At 39.5% G+C, this 23714-nt stretch overlaps 2 long non-coding RNA genes across 6 annotated transcripts in view; one reads left to right on the forward strand and one right to left on the reverse strand.

Moving 5' to 3' along the window:
- Window positions 1-10134, reverse strand: part of LOC115495950 (uncharacterized) — a 67519-nt gene extending 57385 nt beyond the window's left edge. For 4 of the 5 annotated variants that reach the window (XR_012056974.1, XR_012056973.1, XR_012056970.1 and 1 more), the window contains exon 1: window positions 6543-9097. This is a non-coding gene — a long non-coding RNA (uncharacterized lncRNA). Of the gene's footprint in view, window positions 1-6542; window positions 9098-9995 lie in introns of those variants that run through there. The other variant, XR_012056972.1, reaches the window with a different exon arrangement.
- Window positions 2-23636, forward strand: LOC116808593 (uncharacterized). The gene is made up of 6 exons (XR_004368367.3): window positions 2-1132; window positions 4673-4845; window positions 9091-10311; window positions 11555-11677; window positions 11790-16217; window positions 17844-23636. It is a non-coding gene; the product is annotated as an uncharacterized lncRNA (long non-coding RNA).
- The last annotated feature ends 78 nt before the right edge of the window (window positions 23637-23714 follow it).

Here is a 23714-nt window from a genome sequence, read left to right on the forward strand (position 1 = left end):
ATACACAATTAGATAAGGAAATGTAAATAGAGAAAGATAGATTTGGCAGTGTATGGGGTCCAGTAAATATCTAATTCTTCTAGTACTTTATCAAGGATATTTCTAAGTGCAGAGAGAAGAGTCAGAGGCTAAAAATATTTCAGGAACCTTTCCCAAAGCTGAATATTGGCAATGACTGCATTATGGCATCATCTAAAAAAAATGCTGAAAAAGCTGAGAATGTTTTCCTGCAAAATCTTGTAAATCTCTGGCTAAAGAAATCACCTTACCCAACCTGTGGAGGGTCTGCCAATGGCATCTTCATTATAAACATAGGCAAGTGCACGCCTGTCAAACTCACAGTCAGGGCTGTCTGCAGCGCTTGGAGGAAAGAGTCCCTGCAGCACAGGGTGTTTGATGAGAAGCTCAGCAGCATCCTGGACCTCGTGGACAGAGCCTGCTGGCACTGCTGCCCCATGGTACACCGGGCAGATGGAGGCACCAAGCTGGAGGTGGCAGCAGGAGCAGGGATGCTACAGGGAAGGTGGCTTCTCAATAACATTTCTGCTTCAAGCAACTTGTTGTCAGCAGTCAAAGTTTCAGGTTCAGGGAGCTGTGGCCTCCTGAAAACAGCTGCAGGACTGATGTAACTGTTAGTTTATTTGGCAAGCTCTAATATATGGATGAGGTATTCTGAGGCTTGATAAGGAATTCTGGCTTTCTGCATGCACAGCAGAATGGCTGGTTTAGTGGATTTTCACTAATTTCCCTTTGCTTCAGCACAATATAAGGATCCTGGAAAAATCTATCAGACAATAACCAGCTTCCTGTTCTCCATTTTAAAAGCCTCTCATTTCTGATGTGTTAATAGTTTTCATTCCAAATATTTGCTAATATTCAAACATCTGAAGAAATCACAGTAATTTCTCCCTATTTCATTTGTAGCTGGACATGAAAAATGAATTGGACGTTCTCAAGACTGAGTGGAACAGAAGACAAGGATCCTTGTTTTTGGCACATTCAGTGACTGTAAATCTTTGTCTTTTATCCTTCCAGGTGGAGAAGTATTTGCGCTTCTTTTCACGCTTTTAATCAAATTGCAGACGTCTCAGCTGACAGACACTCCTCCTTTCATGAGCCTCTTTCAACAGAGGTACGGCTTAAAGATGATATAACCTCTTAATAACCTTAATCAGGCTATTTTTCATTATGTTTTAATTCATTATAATCCTAATAAGTCTGTGGAAATCTAGAATTAAAATTTGCTTCTTTAATGACTTATCTTTAAAACATTAGCTACACATGGAATTAAAATATTATTTACCAAGAAAGAAACAGATGCATTGGTAAGACAAAACATTACCCTGTTGGATCTAGAGGTTTTATTTAGGGAGAACAAAACAAAATCCATAAGGAGCTGCCCTTTCTCCTCAGCCTAAGCCCAGAAGGTAATACTGATTTGTTACTAACCCTTCAAGTCACTATTTCATAGCTACTCCAACATCTTTTGGCAGCACATAAGATGTCCTGCTGCGTACAATTAACCAGTGTGCTGCTTGGGCAAGTGGTACTACAGCTCCCAGTGTGTGCACCATGGTCTCTTTGTTCTCTGTTAAACTACTGATCAATGAGGTCTCAATGCAAACACAGGGGCAGTTCTTCCATATGCTTTGGGTCAAATGCTTGCTATAGGAGCCTACAGAAAAAAAAAAAAAAAGAAAATTCTGCACCCAGCCCATAAAACCCAAAATGCCCCAAAAAAAAGGGTTTCAAAGAGTGTCCAAAAGTGAGAATATTTTTGTGTATCTTAAGTACCTACAAACCCAGCCACGGTCTGTTTCACTTGGGTTTCCCACTGAATAAAAATAATTTTGATAAAACCCATAAATATTACCTTTAGTTCCTTGGGGAGGAGCTATGCCTGGAGCGGTGGCAAAAATGGAAGTTTTGGTTTCCAGCACAACTTGTGGTCCTAAGTTGAGGCAAGCAGATCTTTTGCATTGCAAACAACATCTGTAGCAGATTTCTGACCTCCTCACTGGCACCTCACACTGATTAGTTTACAACCATCAGTCACTACCAAAAAACAGGGCCCAGATATAAAAGGGACTCTGAGGGAAGTTTTGAGATATGGGTTATCAGGTAGCACTAGATGCTGTTTTCAGGAAATGTATTCACCATTATTTATCTGTCCTGAATTTAGTTCAATGAAAGGTTATTGACTCTTTAAATGTAGAGGAATTTTTAGTGGGATTTTGTGAGTTACTAGTCTACAGATCCAAAATAGTAATACTACATTGTATTGGTATTGGTATTGTAGCCACAACAGAACTCCAAGTGAGTGGGCAAAGCTCAAGCCTCAAAAAATGCACTCTGCCAAGTTTTTATACTCCAGACACCATTTAACCAGCATCATATGACTCAGAGATAGTTCAAATATTCAATCATTTTCCTGGTAAAGCCCAAAATGTTGAAAGCATCACACTTGAGGAGACAAAGGGACAAAGATATATAAGAGGAAATTGAAAGGACGAAGCATAGAGCGGGAGAAACACAGGATGACTTTACAGTCAGATTCCATACATTTAGACTGAAAAATTATGCACATTTAATACTCTATTTGTGCCACCCTCCTCTGTAGTACTGGCTATTGTCAAAGACAGGAAATTGAGCCAGATGAACCCTAATCTAATATGGTTTCTCCTGTAATCCTATTTCCATGGAGATCTGATATTTTACTGAAGGCAGCAAAACTAACAGATTCTGTTATTTGATAATTGTGAATCTGTTTTTGAGGATCTAGCTGCAATAAATTGTCTGCTTTCACTTCCTCAGATAACAAATTCTGCCTAGGGATCTTTTGAGTCAATGTGAGACACACGTACAGGGCAGGCCTTCAGGCTCATGTCCTGTTACTCCCTGCAAGTTAGTCTGGTTCGTGCATTTCTGTTTATCCATCTGGAAATGAGTTAATAGAATTTTGAGGACTCATAACTTCTAAACTCATTACTCTCTATGTTTAAAATAATGCATTTTAATATCACACCGGTAGTTTAATTGTTTTTCTAAATTCCTACTGCTTTGAAAAACATGATACAGACCAACTGAAAGGACAGAGTTTGGAAGAAAAAAATTTTAAAACTCCAATTCCGAGAAAAAAAAAAAAACAAACAGAAATGTTCGCGGACGTTTACTTGTGACATAATTATCTATTGTTGTTACAAAAAAAGGGAAAAAAAAAAAAAAAAAGAGTTTATCTGCTCAACACTGCTTTAAATGCGCACTGATGATGTTTCAGCAAACCAGGCTTGTGCCGCATCTGCCTGGCCGCACGCACTCCAAGCGCTCCTGTAACAAAGCCAGGCTGGCGGTGCCTGAGCAGGGCAGGGCTGCTCCGGGGAAAATGGAGCTCCTCCATCCCTCCTCTGCCTCCCAGGGCTTGGGGAGGCAGCTTCCATCTGCTCATGCTCGCTCGCTGAGGCCGCTGTGAAGCAGTTAAAAAAATAATGAATACTGTTAAATATGTATTAGTAACTTGTTGTTAACAATAAGAGCTAATGGGAGGACATTTCCAAGCAGTTAATGATTGGCCAGAGGAGACGACCGGGGTCCTTAACGCAGTCAGTCATTAAATGTGAAGCAATACCCATGCTTGCACCCACTATTGCTATTTGCATCTTTCCTTCTCTCTTTACATCTCCAGCTTTCTGCATACCATTGATGGGAATTTTATTTTCTTTTCTTATGTGCCTGCCCTATTCCCAGCCCTTAGTAGCTAGCACAGAAAATCTACACTTACAACAGTCTATGAGGTTTCCAATAAATTATGCTTGTATTGCTGATTAAATGAAGATTAGTACTATTAAATATTAAAATGAAGATTTTATCCACATTTTAGCAATCACAGATGAAAAAACTGTGTGATCAGTGTAATCCATTTATTGGTTTATAGTGAAAAAGTCCTATAGGGAGTGTCACAATTCCCTATGCTGTCTCTGAGTGCATTTTGCATTAAGACCTGTGATTTAGCTGAAAGATATAAAAAAATCACACACAGTCAAACAGATCCCTCCTGGCTACACATCTGAGAAGGCTCAGGAGCATAAGGCCGACACACAGCAACTTATGCTCACAAAATGAGCCCAGGACCACCTGTTTCAGATGTTAGTATGCAAAGATTTTCAAGGTCTGGAGGTTTTGACCAAACCACACCACTCTTGAGAGATCCGTTCTCTCTCTCCCTTTCCCTCCCTCCTTTTTTCCTCCTACTAACCATGCCCATAAAAGTGGTGAAAGTTAAAGGACAGCAAATTACTTCATGGAAGCATGTTTTAAGTAAAGCTGTTTATCTTGTTCCAGGTGTTGGATCCTGAAGTTTTTCAGCCATGAAAAGAAGTTCTATGACACCAGAATAATCTCTGGTGTTACTATATAGTCACTTGTCACCAATAGTTACCTTTTTTGAGTAATACCTTTCTGCTCCTTTTCATCCATTGTTTCTGAGCTCTGCAGCTTAGTTCTAATTTGAAGACAGTCACAGTGCATTTTCTTAATTACATTAAATCTATTTGCATAACAAAAATGTTTTATCGCATTTCATGCAAACTCTGCTGCTTACTGTTGGACTTCTTTTTATACTTATAAAAATGATCATTTTAAATTATGAGAACTCTATTCTTATTTTCTTTTTTAGGTTCTTTGCGATGCATTTTTAACTATGACTTTATACTCTTCCATAACACAAGCCATTCTTATTTTTAAAGTCCATTCATTTCAAAGTCATTCTCAAAAGGAAGTTTGGACTGTAGACTGCAATTTGTTGAAACTGCATAAAGAAAACAAGGGAAGCAAGCAATGACATTCCAGGTAAACATAATTTCTTAAGAATGTAGATGAAACTACTTTTTATTTAGATAATAAAGAACTGGAAATGGACAGAGTATTCAACTACTGATGCCTTTCACTTTGTCTTTAGTTAAGAGCAATAGTAATTACTAATGCAGTAATCACTGAATTTCACAGCTTTCTGTGTTTTTCAATATTTCTATAAAAAAAAAATTTTACAGATTTGTATTATTCAAAGAGATTTAACAAAAGTTTTAACTAAACAAATGCTTCTTCACAGCCTGTATTCCTACCATTAACTATTGCCACTACTGATGTAATAGGCACCTCACTTTTCCCCTAATTGGACAACACTAAAGGTAATGAAGAAGGAGAAAATTATATTGTTGAAGTCTTGTAAGGGAATCTTTAAATCCCTTTCTGAAGGGAACAATTTGTAGACCAGGAAGAGCAAGGACAAAGGAGAGTGGCCAGAAAATTTTAGGACTTCTAAGTACTCCTGCAGTTCCTTGGCTCAGAAATTGCCCGTGTCTGGTTTAGGTCACTGGAATACTTTTCGACTAGCATAGTTTAAAAAGTAAATTTCCTTGATCACACGAAAGAGCTATTTGGGGTGACTGCATATGCAGTTTGGAAAACCTGATGGTGCACCCGTCACTCATGGGGACAGCCAGCACTCTGCTGCTCAGGAGCCCTCACTGTCAAGTGTCCAACACATCAGTAACTTCACTCTGCCTGCTTTCATTCTGAGACTGAGTATCTCTGTTTGAGTCATATCTGTGAGGCACAGCAGAGTCAGGACTTCCTTGCGGTAGGTGCTTTCAGAGAGATCGCTCCCCGCTGCCTCAGAGAAAGGAGCTTACGTGTGGGATGAGTGGGTACACCTCCAACTCATGGCCTCTGTCCTTCCGCTGACCCCTGCCTCTGCTGCTCCTTCTTCCCTATTCTGTTCTCGACCTCTTTTCACAATTGCCCATCTTCCTCTGCAGATGGTCTCTCTGCTGTTCTCTCACCTAATATGGATTTTGATTTGTCACAGGGAAAAAATAAAAAAAGACAACCAAGAGAAAGAAGGTTGGTTGTGCACTCCACATTTATGCTCCCTGAACAGAAACTCTACCTGCATGAAAATCAAACAGGGAAGGGAATAAAACATGGTGATTTTGAGGCCAGATTTTCTCTGATTCCCTGAGAAGCCCAGAAGTCAGGAAGTCACTGTCAGCTCCCTGTTTCTCTGTTTCAGCCTTATTTTCAGCACAGGTTAGAATTTTTTGCTACCACTTTTGGCTCTTATTCGCCTTTCCTGGAGAGGGAAGCATATGGGAATGCTTGACAGAGCTTAAGATTCTGCAGTCCTGAGGTAGTGAATACTATTACAACGTCAAGCAGCCCTGAAAGTGCTCCGGCTTCTTCCCAAGGACAGCCCCAAATCTCCTTACAATCTGCCCAGGCTGTTCTCAGCAAAGCTCTGCAAGACCCCAGGTTTTTCCTCCGGAGATTCACAGGGTGTTTAAAAAGAGCAGCGCTCTGTGTGGCTAAGCAGTGTTGAAGTGAGACCATCCAATGACAAACACAACGTGAGCTGAAGTCGGAGGCAGGAGCAGTCCTCCCTCCCCCTCAAACCCTGACGGCGCTTCTGTATCACTGCAGATACATTATCTTATTTACAGAATTACAAACTAACAATAGGGTATGAAAATGCAAAGCTCTGTGCTTACCTGAAGTCTCTCAGTTTCCTCCTTTGGTACATTTGTCTCGTAATAAGAGGGATGTTTTTTGTCTATGAATAATAAACACTTTGAGCTTGAATTAATTCAAATATTTCTCTCCTATCTCACTTGGTAAAATAATAGGGATATTCCAGGCTATCTCCTATTGCCCATTAATGTTGTGTATATAAATAAGCCAGGTTATCTTTTCCTTGTGAGAAATATTTTATCTAACAGGCTCTTGTCTAGTGGTTCCAGTACTCTACCACTCTAAATTAGGACACTTTATCTTAAGGCTTCATAATCTTACGAGACTATAATTGGAAAGTTTATAAAAAAATCCTGCTTTGTAAGCTTGGCAGCTGAGATAGAAAGAGGGAATGAGAAGGGCTACAGCAGAATTACACCATCACTGCTAGCCTGACTCCGCTTGACAGAGCCGTTTAATATTTTGACAAGACAAAATATAAAGCAGCATTTTATTCTGTAGAGACTTCACTAGACACAAGCATGGAAGTGCTTGTGATCAATAAAGTTTGCGGTGGAGAGTGATTTATTTACAGCAGGGTATTATGTAGAGAAAGAGCTGTGATATTTCCACAGGCTTTGACGGCATAATGGGCCCCTCTCAATCCTTACATGGAAGGGTTAGATTGTCATGGTTGCTCAGGCAGTATTCAAAACGTTATCTGATCAGCCTTAAAGACTTCAGAACGAGACAGATGATTAGTTACCCTAAACGATTCTCATCATGCAGAAATTGATGATTTAATATAGTCAATGACAGACGATTCCATTTGTACTAGATAAAGTGTCTGCGGTTTGTATCAATCATAATAGAGTTATTATTGAGCATAAAAGAAAAGCATGTTTAATATCATTAATTCCAGATATGTCGCTTTCCACATCTGGCATTCATCCATAGAGCAGAACCACTCCAGGCTATCATTCCTGCCTGTGTGCTGGTGACTCCAGTGTTTTTTGTAATTTCAAAATGTTTTTCAGCACCTCCAGCTAGGTGCAATAACAGTTTACAGATTACCTATGTCATCACATTTTGACAAACTTCTCAATCTGATGTGACCTTCATCTTTAGCCATCTGCTTGCCTTTGTTTCTGCCTTTTTTTTTTTTTTTTTTTTTTTATAAACCTCTGCAGCTTAAAGCTGTAGTGGTTTGTTCCATATTCTTCTAGGTCAACATTTCACCTGTGTAAATCCAGAAACACAAACTGAAATGTACAGACAGTAACCCGGGTTCAAGTCTCAAGGTAGATGACACTGGGCAAACCTCCCAAGTAGATGTTTTCGTCACTTATATAAAATGCTTTTTAATTGTCAGTTGTTATCAACAATCTCTGCATAAACATCTGCATTCAAAAAATAGCCTATGTTTAGCCAGTACTTCTGCAGAACCTTTCTGTTTTTGAATTTCTAGAACACGTGGGGCAGAGTCTGGATGTTTCTAAAACCATATCATAAATACCTATACGGGCCTGAGCAGAAACCATGCTGAAAATGCAGCTCAGTCCACTGCCTGTGCAATTCATGCATTCAGCCATGGAACCCAAACACATACACCAGAGAATCCAAACACATGCTGTCCAGGAGGGAGACTAAAACCCCAGAAAATTGCTGCATCTATGTACAGATATTTTTTCCTCCCTATTTTCCTGAATCCCAGCTAAAACTTCAAAGAGGAATGGGGTTTGTGTATTTATTCACTCAGATGAACAATTGCATGGTTTTAAGTGATAAATGCTAAAAAAAAAAAAAAAAATTAGAGTTATAAAAGAGTGTGAGTAAGCTTGTTTGTTAACACTGAGTCCAAGATTTTCTGTTATATTGTTCAAATAAGAAAATTGGCAAGGCATCCTTTTATATGCCATCATAGGGGCCTCCTCACCTTTTTCTCCCTCCTTGCATGGGTGTTTTATACCAGTGGGGAGAACAGTCCAAATGAGTTGGCCAGCTGCCAGTACAAGCAGCAGGAAGTTTACTGATGCTGGAAGCTTTATTTATTTTGTGGTTTATTTTGGAAGGCGGAGTAAAGAAGGCTGGTGGCATTTCAGGGGCAAAGAGCCGTCCTACATTTCAGGCTCTGCCATCAACCAAGCATTGTAACATCTCCTATCCTGCAGAGCTCAATTTAAAGATCAAATCTGCTATTTACCTCCTCCTCTCTATTGTCCCTCCTCCAACAGAAACAAGAAGAAAATAAACTATCTGAGTAACTACTACTGTATATTCAAGTATTGTAACCTGGGGAGGGAAGAAATGGTAACTACTGTGTAGATAATGCAAATTAGTGGGTAACTGCAAAAAAAGAGGCAGAAAATCAGGCACAGCCCTAAACTGACCTCAAGGCACAGAAAAGGTAGTTACCAAGATAATTTATTATTAATTAATAAAGATCTTGACATTCCTACTTTATTTTTATGCTCTCTGTAGTTACTGATGCTTCCTTCAGTGGTGAAGCCATTTTTTCCAGTAGGGAAGAGCTGGTGCTGGCTAACCCCAGTCCTCCCCTTTCAGGTGATGCCCATTCTGTTTCTGCAGGTCACGGCCCATGAAATCAGACTGGTGAAAGGGTTCCGTGTTACCACCAGGCCTCTCAGCTCCTCTGCCTCGCTCATTTTGGTGATCTGGTTTGCAGAACCACCCTAAAACTGTTCCTCCAGAGAAGCCAAGAAAGAAAGGAGCTGCTCTGATCAGGTGAGAATAAGCAGCCAAGGGAAGTGAGGAATGTCCTAGGAAGCATTGCTGGGGACACACTCCAGCAGTTCCATCATCAACAGCACCACTTCTCAGGGACTTTAGGCACAGACCTTCAACCTGGCCAAGATTGTTTACGCATCTAAGACAGAAGTCATCCCTAGAAAACTGCCAACAGTTGCTGACCTTTACATTATTCACCCCTGTGACCCAACCCAAATTTCTGAATGTAGGTGAAAAGGTTACAAATTTGGTCAACCACTTGAAAAAAAACATAGCAGGTATCAAGGATGAGACAAGGAGTAATCACTACCTAATTTTAGTTAGTTCTTTTCACATTAAAAATTCTTTCATTGTGAAAATAAGATGAAAATGTAAGTATTCAATACAGGAAGCTATAAATAAAAAATATAGGTGCAGAATATAGCATATGGCTTAAAGCAGTAATGATAAATCACCACAATAACTCAAGTTCACTAGACAGCTGAAACTGCCAGAGCAGAGTAACAGGTGACTGCTTCCTCAGTATCATTAAAGATTTTAGTACAGTTATTTCTTGCTGCAAATAAATGTATGCATATCTGCATTTGTATGTATGTATATGTAAGTGTAAATGGGAGGAACTGCTACCAGAGAGCTATAAAAAGAGAGTACATTTTCAATTCTTTGGGAAAGCCCTGAAAGAAGAAAAAAATATTTTCCTCTAAATCTGCTTACTGGAAATTACCACCATCTCAGAGGACACCTACCTTTGGGCTTCAATTTCTAGCACAAGACATGGGGGAAGCTGGCTGGGTTGGCAGGCATCAGATGATGTTAGAATGCTCTCACATATTCTCTAGGAATCATCTCATGGCAAATCTATCCACCATCTTTTGAAGGAAAAACAAGGTGAACCTTCCTAAAACCTGAAAGGAAAAATAATTCAAATTATTCTCCAGCATATAAAAACTTCCTACTGAAGAAAATTACTGTTGGCAAAACTAAAGATAAATGAACTCTAAAGGAAGATTTAAGAAGAGATGGAAGAATGAGATATCCTGGATCACAGCAGTGAATATACAGGTAAAGATTTTTAAAGACTGAATTACTATCTGAAGATTTCTAGTCTGGAGAATTAAAAGTTTCAGGAAAAGCTCTTGAAATTAAAAATATTAGAGGGTACTGACAGAGTCATATAAAATGCAGAAGGTGAAATTTTCTGTATTGTTAGGAGGCAAAAACAAAAAGAGTAATGTCTGCTTTAAGTGGGCCAGGTGTAGAAAAAGAGCTATAATATAAACTGAATAGTGAGCCAAGAGGAGGTACAGGCACGGGACACTCTGTCCTCTGGTGTATATCTGGTCTCCTCCACCGCTCAGCTGGCCATGCCTCGGCCACAGTAGAATGCAGCTTTTGACTCCTGCACTGCTGGTTCCTACTCAGGTGGCAATAGGATCTGTGAGGATAACACACTGCTGCTGGCAGTCACAGCAGGTCCCCAGACCAGAGACCTTACATTTCCCTTGCTTTGCCCCTGCTTCACTTTGCCTGATACCTTGTATTCCCTGACTCTCTGGAAGAGCTGTCTTCTGCTCCCTCTGATTCTTCTCTTGAGCACTAGATTTCTACACCACTTTAATATTCCCAGCTCTCTCCCAGAGTTTTGTACCTAACTCCCTAAATGTAAAACAGTAACTCCATTCACAGGGCCAGTCTCTGGAGCCACTGAAGCAATGGGAAACGGCTGGCAGGCAGCCACAGGGGCAGTTTCATTTCTGCACATGGGTCCTGGTGGCATCAGCCCTTGTCAGCAACCACAGCTCAGCATTAGCCCTTAAAATGTGCAGAATGGCTTCCTTGCTGCACACAGGGAAATTCCTACAATGGAAAAGAAAACTATTAGAAGCTTAAAATAAGTAATGATAATAATGATGAGAGTTGTGTAATACTGGTGGGAACTGAGGGATGTCAAAGACACCTTGGGAAGATGCTTGTGAGAAAAAAAAAAACACATGAAAAATTTAGCATTGTACTAGCAGTAGAATTTCTCCCAGATGCATTCAGGTGAGCAGTGGAGCCCAGTCCCTGGAAAAGCTGGATTCCTTAGCCTGACAGAGCCTAGCCTCCCCCTTGCCAATTTAGGGAAAAAAAAAAAAAACAAAAAAAAAAACAAAAAACCAAAAAACCGCACACACACACACAAAAAAAAAAAAAAAAAACAGCCAAAAAAAAACCCCTGTTTTCTGACTATTTTTGTAAGCCAGCTGTGCTTTACATTTCTTTGATCAACAACAGGATTTTCCCATGAGAATCAATCTCTTTTCAGTTTCAGACCTGTCTCCAAAATCTCAAAATGTTTGGTTAAAGTGACATTTCAGCCACTTTTCTTCAGCAAAAGTGACACTGAGCACAACAGCAGAGAAACTGAGAGAGGGCTGTATGTCAACAGGTAAGAAAATCAAACTCAAGAGTCAGCGCTGTGTGGAGCCACTTAAAGTCCAGACATATATTTTATTTCTCACTTTTCATGCAAATAGATGTCTTTTGTATCCACTCTTTAGGGTTACATGGAAAAGCAAAACCTTGGAGACAGGAAAGAAAGAGACAACAGGTTATTACAGACCTCACTGCTGTCCTGAGTGATTCTTCTTTTTCTCCATATAGTGAATTAGCTCTTTGTAGAAGAATTGAGTTCAAGTCTTAAGACATAGTGAATTACTAGTCTAATTTGCCAGTGTCAGCTCTGTTTCAAACCACTGTTAATCATTTAGTTTTGTGTGTTTTACAAAGTTGAGACAGATTTTCTAAATGTACTGTGGGGCGCATGGGGGTACATCTTACATACTTACACATATGTATTTCAATAAATTCATAGTTATTAAAATTAATCAATAAGAAACTGTGTTTGAGTTCCAATCCATCTTGTGGTCAACACGACCCAGTAATTTTGTCCTTTTTCTTTTCTTTTTTTATGCAGGTCATCCATTCAGTTAAAATTCTGTCAAAACAGTGCAGTTGATCTAATTCCTCGTAATCAAAGCAGTTACTTTGAGTTTTAGTTTGCTATAATTGTACTGCTACAGACTTCAAACACTAAAATATGGGGGACGGGGGTATGGTGTTGCAGCCCCTGCAAGTATCACCACAAGTTTTTGTGGCCTCTCCATAGCTTCCCTGTGCCTGTCATATTATCATCTTTCCACTTGATCTTATAAAGAGTTTATATTTGCACCCTGCCAGTTTGATACTATTTTTCTTTTTCTGAACTTGATGTTTGATGCCTCAGCATAACTGAAGGCAAATCCGCCCACAGTATCACGCAAAGCAGGAGTGCTCTTTCCCCCACCACTTGCACAGCTTCCCTAAGCCCTGGGTTTTCTCCTGAAGATTTCACTCTTAGCAGTCTGTTTTCTGTTCCCTCCAGGAGGGACTGTGCTGTGCATTTTCCACTACTGGATATCCTAATCTGCCCTTAAAATATGCACATTTCTATCAGCTTGTTTTCCTTTAAGAGCTAAAAGCATAGGATCGTCTTCCCCTGGCTCTCTCTTGCTGGCTGCCCAACAAGGAAGGAGTGGGCTCAGAAGGATTGTCACAGGAAATAAACCTGAAAATGGACAGGGCAGAGATGAAAACAATTCAATGTGCAAGTGCATAAGATGGACCTGAGTAATGCTGTTGGTAGGATACCTTTGGAAGTGTGGGTTTGTACTTCAGTGAACTTCAGAAAGGCTTTCTGGCCTGATCTGTCATCCCCAACATGAGGAATAACACCTGTAGCTGAAACAACTTGCAGAGAAATCTATTCATATTAAAAAAAGTGTAAACAAAGTTGATTGATTCAGAGCTCATATCCTCATCTGGAGATACTGCAACTCCAAATTACCTCTCTGAGAATATAGACACAATTTCCAGCTTGCTCCAGTCTGCAAGGTGCTCCTTGTAGGGATCAGTTAAAGCAAATCTCACTAGAAGGGTTCATTTCTCATTCCTGCTCAGTCCTAGGTTCCCTATGTGCTCCATGTTTCTGGGGCCTGGTGTGTGGGAGGAGAGGTTTTTGCACATTTTTGGACAGGATTCTAACTGGATTCTCCTAAAATCACAACCTAGAACTCAGACCTCACATACTAGCATGACCTTCAGCCAATATGATCTGCATACATTCATGTCCATATAGAATAAGTGCTCAGTAAAAATATACGGAGGTGTCCAATTAGCATTAGTATATCAGGTTATTAGTTGTCCCTTCCCTTCCCTTTTTCACATAAAAATGCACTAGAATACCTATTAAGGGCAAGGCTGTGAAAAATCAAAACACCTTTGATCAAACTTGTTGGAAATTAAACCAACAAAAGGGAATCTTACAGCCCACATGATACAAACAGATAACAAAGTAAAAATCAGTGTATTTGCTGCCACCCTACTTTGCAGCACACGCAGTGTACACCTACCACACAGTAACATACATTACTGAATAATAAATCACACTGTGGTCCAAATAACCCAAAGCATTTTACAAACACTAATTAAAATTTGAAATATCTCTCTGAGGTACTTAAACAACAATGTACATAATTTGTAGGTGGGAAAAGTGAGCCAAGGGAAGGTTAAATTAACTCACTCAAGATGAGAAGGGGAATCAGTGAAAAATCGGGAAGATGATATGTGTCTTTATCCCACTCCTCTGTACAAACTAAGGGCATCTGTCCTCAAATATGTAGAGTGAGTATTATAGTAACTTTAAAAAGGTTGTCCAGAAGATTACTTGTCAGTGTACATTTAATTACTATGAATTCTAAGTATCTGGTTTCAAACTACTATGTAGGCTCTATCCCATCGCTGTTTCCCAGTATTGCAAGACTCTTAATGGGAAAAGCAATCCCTGCTCATCACATAAAACATTTCTGGATCTGACTCAGTGACAACTGGATACAACCACGTGAGTTCTCCTGAGATGGCCACTAATTGGTCCTTCATGGCAAGTATTGCTGCCTCCAGGAATTTGCATTGCATCACACAGAAACATAAAAACTGTGAAATAATTACAGAAGAGCTACAGGGAGAGAGTGTTGCCACAAGCAACGCTCTGGCCTCTCCTCCTGGGCTGTGTCATGCTCTTCTCAAGCAGCAGCAGGGCCGGCAGGGGTGGCTGCCCTGCCAGCAGGAACTCCCAGTCCCTTCCACTGCACAGGGGCATCACTGATGAGTTCCCCCTTCCTCCCCCATCCCCCTTCTGGGGATTAACACTTTGCCTAATTGTAACTATACCTGCCCCCATGAAATTATCTGAATTGCAAAATAAGCAAATAAAAGCAAAAAATTACCATACTTATTTTATAGATCTATTTTTTCCCCCTGTTAGCAGGGGTCATTCCTCAGCATCAAGCAGGAGGGTAGGAGAGAAGCAGGAGGCAGAACTCTGTGTGTGAAGGAGTGGCCCCTTCAACAGACAGTTTTCCATTAGAATTGTTCTGGCACAAAACTTGCACAACACTGGAGGCAGCTTTGTGACATTCCTGGGGTATTTAACATTATTGATCTTTTTTGACAAATGAGTAATGTAACACGTTCATTACCATTAATCAACCTTTTTCTAATTCAGGTAAACAAGGAGTTGTTTGGTTCGTGCTCAGCTAATATCTATTTTTGTAATTATTTTTACAAGGACCCTGTCTGATGAAATTCAAATATGTATTTATTTGGAAGAAAAATATTGATGTTCTTTTCATTTTAGCAAAGTATTCCATGAAGGATCAACTTTCCTAGCTGTGCTATTAAAGAAACAAAAAACAAACACACTATTGTGTCTTAGAACTACATTTTAAAACTGGGCCTGCTGGTTTTGGCTCTATTAGCATGGAAGTCCACAGTTAGTTTCACAACAATGCTGGGTGGAGAAGAATCAGATTCCCATCCCTTTGCTTACCTTTGGCAGCTGGGTTGTTATTAGATGTAATTAAAACCCCCACATGTTCCCATCACACAAGCAATCAGCTCATGAGTTGCTCAGTGCAAATGCTGCTCCCAAGAAGGTCCTGCTTTGCTCAGCAGGTGTTTGCTTGGGGTGTGAACTGAGAGCATCACATGGGCTGGCTGTGACACTGCTTTTGCCTGCTTTTTCACCAGGAAGGAACATTACTGATCCCTCACTCTTTCTCCAACTCATCAGCATCCTTTATGCCCAGGATGTCAACCACCTTCCAGGGACAAAGAAGCATGGAGAGTCCAATTTTCCCAACATATCCTTCCTGTTATGATATATTTCAATAATATTAAAAATATCTCCTTGTCACCTGCTCCAAATTTCTCTAGTTAGACCTGTCAAGGGTTGATAAATGCCCTTCTCAGTTTGCTTTAGCTGGCTCCTTCAGAAACCCTTCATGTGCTCATACTGACTTTGCTGCCTTTTCACACTTTTTTCAGTGCTGATACTGGACCTGTTCTCACTGGTGTTTAAACACAGACTTTTTAAACCAGATTTTGAGTTGGGCTATTTCTTTTTCCAGGTAACTGTAGGCAGGAGCCCTGTAAGCCTAAGCCCAGTGTTTCCAGCCCTGCTGTTGCTCTGCTCTCCCAGGAACTCTGGAGCCCCTCTCCCAAGAGCTGGGATGCCACAGCATGAGCTGTACTGCCCATGCCCTGCCTTTCTAACATTTGTGGCAGCACTATTTTTAGAAGGGATAAAGGTGATACTGCTATTTCCCCCTATTATTACTACTTCAGTGCTCGGATGCTGTTCTAAGTGTACAGTACTGACAGGCTGATCAAAGAATAATTTATAAATACAGATGTAAAGCACATTTTTTTTCTCCTAATGAACATACCAATAATGCTTTCACAGTGATAACTCTGTTTCCTGAAACCAACAAACCCTGAAATAATATTGACAGGACCAATTGCTTGAAACTTGGTAGAAGCAGTTTATATTGAAGATACAAGAAGTCACAATAGGAATCCTGTAAGGCGAATGACTCCACAGAGAATAAAAGGTATGAAAAAAATCTCATATTTTTAAAACACAGCTTCAATAACTTATCATGTCATTTAAAAGACTGAATAGAAGTAAATATTGAGATTTTTATTAAATAAAAAGGAATTATTCCTAAAATATGCCATTAGCTAATACAGAATTGTCATTTCATTTTTTAACAGCCTCAGTTCCTAATAATTGTAATACCAAGCCCTAAAAATGTTTTTTATTAGAGTTCAACAAAATTCTCTCCTATGCCTTTGAATGCAAAAGAAAATTGGCATTTCAAAAAATCCTGCTTATGGTGGAATCACTGTAAAAAATCCACTGTTAACATAAATTCAGTTAGTCAAGGCATCAATAAATATGTGCTGCAGTCTCATACTGTTTTCTGGTATAAAGATTTTTAGGGCACATGATGAAGGTCTCCTACACTGCCTCACCCCTTTTTACTATCTGATTTTATACCACACAGATAGTGGTATAAGAATGAGAAAAAGCAGCTTACTGCTACTTCTTGGGCTCTCAAGTGTCTGATGGCTGATTCAGAGAGAAAGAAGTTTGGAAGTGAATCATTTCAGAGGGGAAAAAAGCTAAGAGATGATAGCTCTGAACTGGATCAGCTAGGCAAGAAATAAAACTGGAGCTTCACCAAGTGTCAGATACCTCCAAGAAGACAATGTCAGAGGAGTCTCAGACGTATTGCCTTGAAAATGAAGTTAGAAAGAGAACGGCTGAGTAGTAAATCACAGTAAATGTGGAAACTGAGGCAATGTAAAAAGGAACTTGACATCTCAAATAGTCAGGGGACTAATAAGGATTGATATAGAGAGGCTGTCCCTGACTGGGTAGAGTGGAAGAAATGGAGGCCACACAAATCCTGTCTTTTTCCTGCCTGTTGTATTTGGAACATCACATTTTGCTGGTCTGATTCAGTCAAGGCGGAGACCAGAAATAAGAACCCCACGTCATGAAACTGCACTTAGAAAAGGGTTTTGGTCTTGTGTCTTTTAATCCACAGCACTAAGGGTCATTTTGGTCTTCAGGCACAAATGTGTAACTTTACAACAACAGAATTCATCTAAGATCAGGTGGCTGGACAATATTTTACTTGTCCTACTTTTAAAGCATGGCAAAATAAGGAAGAAAAGAGCAAGTCTTTCTCTTCCATCTCTGGTAATTTACACAAAACTGAATGATTACAGTCAGGTATTTTAATACTTATGCTGACATACTTTCTTTATCTGATGTTATCATTGACTGCTTTTTCCATTGTCATTAATACCTGCCTATGATTGTAGACAGGTAAATAACTGCTGCAGAGCATAATTGCTGTCTTACATGATTATCCTCTGGAAACCTTAGTTTTATTTGCAGCAGCTCTCTGTCCTTCCACAAAGCAAAGGAATGTATAGATAGTATAAAGCTATAGCACATATTCAGATATATGGTATTGTCTGCTAAAACATTTCCTGATTGTCTTACGCTACCTGCTGGCTCCATTACAACCTTTCAAAAATAAGAAATCAAAGACTAGGGAAATGTTCTCAGGTTTGTAGTGTTCATAGTGGGCTTTTCTGCAGCTTCATAGAAACTGCAACATGTTAGCAGTTCCTATTGCTGACCTTCCCTATATTTTTTGCAGATTCAGCTTGAAGTTTTCTTGATTTGATATAAATCATTGCAACGCTGCATCACCATGGAGCAAAATCATACTACCCTGGGTAACAGGGGCAGCTGATAACTGGACTTTGGCCTTAATAGAGGGAAGTACTTTGAAACATAAAATTCTTTGGTATAGGACCATCAGGTTGGAATAGCTTATCAAGTTATCATTTTTTATAATAACTGGTAACATGCTAGTTACAATGATAGGCTCACAAGAATACAAACAAATTCTGTTTGGAAAAAAAAATTAATTGAAAAATGTATGTATTGATGTGCTCTTCTATCCTTCTTATGCTTTCTGTTTTTAATGGAGCTGATCCAAATGCCTCAGGGTTGTTTAGAAAGCAACTTTAGAGATTGCTGGGGTCACATATATGTCCTTCAGTGCTTGTTTTGCATACAGGGTGCTGCCCAATTGTGTGTGGTAATTTCAACAGTTTACCGTCTATTTATTTAATATTCCTGAAGAAAGAAACTTTAAACGAAGAACAGGATTACATGCCTAATATGTTCCCTCCACAGGCTACAGCTCACTTTGATATTATTGCAGCTAATAATACCACGTCTGCAGAAGCCAAAATTCCAAGCCCTGATCTCACTCATATGAATTTGTAATAATGATATGCAGCCTATGACAGCCTCTTTTTCAGATTTGCTTTTCCAAGCAATCCTGCTGAAATTAAAATTGCAACCCAGATCAATTTCTGCAGGGAAATTGAAACAAAAAAGAAAAAAAATAATAAAGGAAGATTTCTTATACATAATCATTTATACTCCTAAAACTTACACTGTTGATTGCTGACCTCTGGAAGATGGAGAAAGTACCTGTCCCCTGAGTAGATACTCAGTGCATGGATTTTGTCAACTGTGACTTGGTATTCAAATAGCAGATTTTTTTTTCCTCCCACACAATAATTCTCACGTGTGTTAACCAATGAAGAGAGAAAAATGGACGTATTGTGTATCAGAGAAAAAAGACCTGGTGTAGACTGAAGAAAAGGCATAAGTATTCAAGGGAGTAAAAAGATTTTAAAGCATTCCCCTGATTTCTCTTTTGTTATTTTATATTTGTGCCCGTGAAGACAAACTTTGCACTAGTTTCTGAGATGATAAAACTTCTACGTGGTGCAAGAAAGTTCAGTTTGAACAATAATGAGCAGTCACCACCTCTTTCCAGTGAGTTAAGAGCTATTTTAGATACTTACCAGAAAAGCTTACTAATCAGTAGCAGAAAATTTCTGAATTTTTAGCCAGGATCTCTATCTACTAGGAAAAGTGTGCCTGAAGGCTGCTGGTACCCAAAATTACATTTGGACACATAGGCAGATACCATTGTCACTGGAAACAGTGAAATAGCTCTCCAACCAATTTGCTGGGTTAGAAAGTTGACATTACTTTATTAGCAGCACTGATGCATGGAGAATTCTCCTCAAAGCAAGCATGCCCAGTAGCCTAAAGGACCAGGTTATATTCATCATACTAATACATATTCATCACAATTCCTGAATACAAGCATTTATGCTAATGGTTTCCATGGACTTAGTCAAGTATAGTTGTGTATCTTCTGATGAATTTTTTCTCCTTGAGAGTACCTTAAATACATGGTCAGGTCATAATGTACTTCTCTTATCATTCTTTGATCTGACACACAATTCTCATTCTCAAAGTAAAAGATATCTACCAGTACATATTAATCACTAAAATAAATAAATAAGGATTTATTAGGTGGCACAAGACATTAATCTTAGATGTAGGGAGTTAAAACAAGGCCACGTAAATCTCGGGTTTGTTGGTAATAAACACTGTAAGGTACAAAACTAAGCATTAACCGTGAATATAGGGATCACGCACTATTGAGCTAAAGTTAAAATAATTTTTTCAGCATCTTCCCTTACTGCTGCTCAGACCTCTTCTTAAATTTTTAACTTGTCCAGTAAAGCTTGAGCACAGAATCTCTACTGTCCTTAGAAGTTCTTGCAAGCAACTAGACTTTTACCTTCTACAGGCTATTGACAAACATTTTCACATGGGGTTCTGTGGGCTGTGATAAGGCTGTATCACAGTATGTCATGCAGTAATTTCCTCCAGATCACAAGCATCTAGTTGCAACTCTGAATAAATTTCAGAACAGGATTGTGTAGTTATTAGTCTTCATATTCCTGTCACACGTGTGGGTTCATGTCAGAAAGGTGAGCCACTGGGCTTGGCATCATACGAGTCAAGGGAAAAGAAAACAAATCTTGTGAAAGAAAGATCATTCAGTGGCCCTCTCTGCTTAATATTTTCAGCAGAAAAGTCATAGTAGTCCAAATGCACAAAGGACAAGAAAGTAAAGACAGATTTTGAGTCAAATTGCAAATTCCATGCTCATGAATTGTTCCCCCCTGACATGCCCTCAAAACACTTAGACACAAGCAAAGCTTGGTAGGGGAAAACACCTTCAGCAATCACTTAGGGAGATGAAATTCAAATGAGAAGTAGGAAGTTTAGTTTAGATGAGTACAAATTCCTACATAGTGACAAATGTAACCACCCAGATAGGTGAAAACCTCAGGTGTCCGCAGACACAGTCAGCATCAAAATCCCAAGTTTTATTTGCTCCTGGGGCTGAGCTGTAGGGGACACCTATTCATTGCAGACTTGTTTTGATTTCCTTCTTCCTTTACCCACTCCTCTGTAAGAGCACTTTGCTCATTCAGGCCAGATCTTAGTGCATTTTCTCCTATTCTCCATCCTCCTTTAGCTTCTGGGCATCTTTAATATGCACAACAAAGTGTCAGTTTCATTACCAGCAATCTGTATTCAAGGATATAAAATTTGTGTAAATTCCACAGCATTGCACAGTGTTTCCATTTAACCTGAATGAAATTCAAGTGCAAATGAGGTGTTAGTCATTCATGAATAGAACCCATAATGCGTAGACATGGTTTTTTAAGGTAAATTTAGTACCAAGCAAAAGGTGCCAAAGTGACAACACTGAAAACCAAAGTCCTCTATGGATTCTTGTAAAAGGGATGATGAGGGAAAGCAAGCCACATTACAACTTATAAGTGCTGACAACTATCACTAGGGATGGAAAGATAATTCAAACATAATGTCCCTTTAAGGCTTCACTCTCTGTAGAGGGAGTATTAGTCCCTACACAAATCTAGTGGGTTTTGTGACACAAAAATTTCAGGGTAAGACTGAGAAATGCAAAGCTCCAAAGCATTTCACTTAAGGCACTCTGTAATGAGATCTAATCAACTTTGATCACCTAGGGGTGAAATTCCCCCTGCTTTCCATAGATTTGTTAGACTCCCAGGATGGTCTTCAATTTGTTATTGTTAAACAAGTGATGTCATCTTCAAGTAACTAAAATGACTGCTAGAAATAAGTGTCAGAGAACAGGCTGAAACAGTACTTTCATCTTGAAAATACCTAAGATTTGCTTTTAAAACAAACACATAATCCTGCAATGTAAATGCCAGATGATACCCAGCTGATGCATAGGTACTGACTGACCACAGAAAGATCTTTCACTCAATAAATAATTGAATATGGCAAATCCCATCCTGCAGTTTCTCACTTGTAAAGTGCAGGCTGTAACTACCCTAGTTGAACATGATTTGACATCTAGAAAGAAGGACAAGAGCAACAGATTTTCTTTAAATATCTTCTATACTACCTACATCAAGGCAAAAAACAGTTCTGCATTTACAAAATATAGAGTATTGAGGACAATGATTGACTGCCAAGAATCACTGGGAGGGACCCTACAAGTCTTCATTCCTGGGAATAAAGAAATGCTACACACACTGGAAAAACTCTAAACTTCAAATATGTGCAAATAGATTCTGAACTGACAATTGTGATTCAACAGTAAGAATATACTATTGATCCAAGAAAGAATTAGGTCATTATCAGTCAAAGCAGCAAATAAACCGTTAAAATTTTTTAGGAAGGAATAGAAATAAAACAGAAGTAAACACTGCCTTTGAATAAATCTATGACTCACCTGCATTTTTAATATTTCTGCAGTTCTGGTCTCTTTTCAGGAGGATATGGTTAAATGAAAAAAGGCCAGTTCTCATAAATGTAGGCAGCAACAAAAAAAAAAAAAAAAAAAATCCAAGAAAATTCAAGAAGGAAAGAAGAAGGAAAGTTTGAGCATGAGTGAGCAAACTTGTGGAACTTACTCCAGAGGTCACAAGGGAGGACTGAGACAACACACAGACAAGAATTCTGTGGAGTTTACTGCAAGAAACATCCAGCTCAAGAAATAGCCTGAGCTGAAAACTGTTGGAAGTGGAGAGTAGAAGAGGTAGCAACATACTGCCTTTGTCTGACTGGACATCCACTGTCAGAAGTAGGACAGTGGACTAGATGAACCTTAACCCAACCCAGCAGGACCATTCCTATGTTCTTATGTTGCTGGCTTTACCTCACAGCATGCAGCTATAGATTTCCAATAGCTGAGCTCAGATAACATAAAGCTATAAACCAGGTAGCTCTGCTGGCACTGACTGTGCTATCTGTCCGTTCAACCCTGTGGTGCTTCTGAAGCGAGCCTTGAACGTACCCACGTCGGGCGTCCCACAGAAATACGAGCACGTGCACGTGAGCATCTGTGTGGATCGGGGTGAGTAGAGGAAGGGTAACCCACAACTTCACCCCCATGCAGCTGGTCACAAGTGATCTGACTCATTCCCATTGACTCTCGTTGCTGTGGATTACGAACAGAGGCAGGAAAATGTTTCAACACAGACTGGAACAAGGCCAAACAAGAACAGGAGACACTGAAGAAGAGAAAGTCTTCAGCAGCCCAGGGTGGCATGTCTCAGTGAAAGCCACAAAACCTTTGGTACAGTCATCTTCAGAATATGAATTTGTCATTGACACAGTTTGCCAAAAAAGCAGCACTGCTGGCTTGGAGCAAACACACAGGTACTGTGCTCCAAGCCTCACTTCCAAAGTACACAGACAACTGCTACCTATAAAACCAAGTCTCAAGCTTCCCTTACTTCATGAAACCATCTACTGCAAGAATTTCATGTTACTCCAAGGATTATTTTTTGTAAGTTATGCATTTTTTTAAAATAAAAATCTCCCTTAAACATTCACTTATTTCCCTGGCTTTTCTTCTTCTTAAGCACTCCCTCCTTTGCATAACTCTAAGGGCTGTTGAGTGATAGCTGGAGCAATTGTCATTTTAAAATTAACATACTTTGACACACGTGTTCACAGATGCCATGGAGTGCCTCATGAATTCGCACATCATCTTTGCATGCGTACTGTGATTCTCCACAAGGATAAAGATGGCGAAAACCTGCCCAAGATTCTCTGGGACTTCTTCTGCGCCTGTGGACTGCAGAATAAGATGGGGAAGAACTATCACTGCCTTCTGAAGTGGCCAAAACCGTATACTTTATGCAGTGATTATCAAACCCCTGCAATTGCAGCAGAATGACACTGCTGGTAACTGTTGCTGCTGTCCCAAGGTGACTGTCACTGCAGGACTGCACCCCACATTTGCATTGTCTCTGATTCTTACTATTTTCTATAGAGGTAGTTCAGTAAAACTGAACTTCATAGAAACCTTAAGTTGTATGCATGTTAAAGTACAGTGAGTTATATCCTTGGTAAAATGTTACTATGAAAACACATTTGATCAGCTTACAGTATTAGAGTTCCTCTGGTTTGACAATATGACTGAATCATTTTGTGCAGCATAACTAAGCATTAAAATTTGGTTGTCCAAGATTTTTGAGCCTCCAAATTTGCTTTGATGTCATGTGATTTTGAAGCATTGAGGTGATTTTGTCATTTCTACCTGTTGAGCAGAGCCCGAGAGAGAATAAATACAGTG

This window comes from Taeniopygia guttata, chromosome 7 (assembly GCF_048771995.1).
Source record: "Taeniopygia guttata chromosome 7, bTaeGut7.mat, whole genome shotgun sequence".
In the NCBI taxonomy this organism is placed as follows: domain Eukaryota; kingdom Metazoa; phylum Chordata; class Aves; order Passeriformes; family Estrildidae; genus Taeniopygia; species Taeniopygia guttata.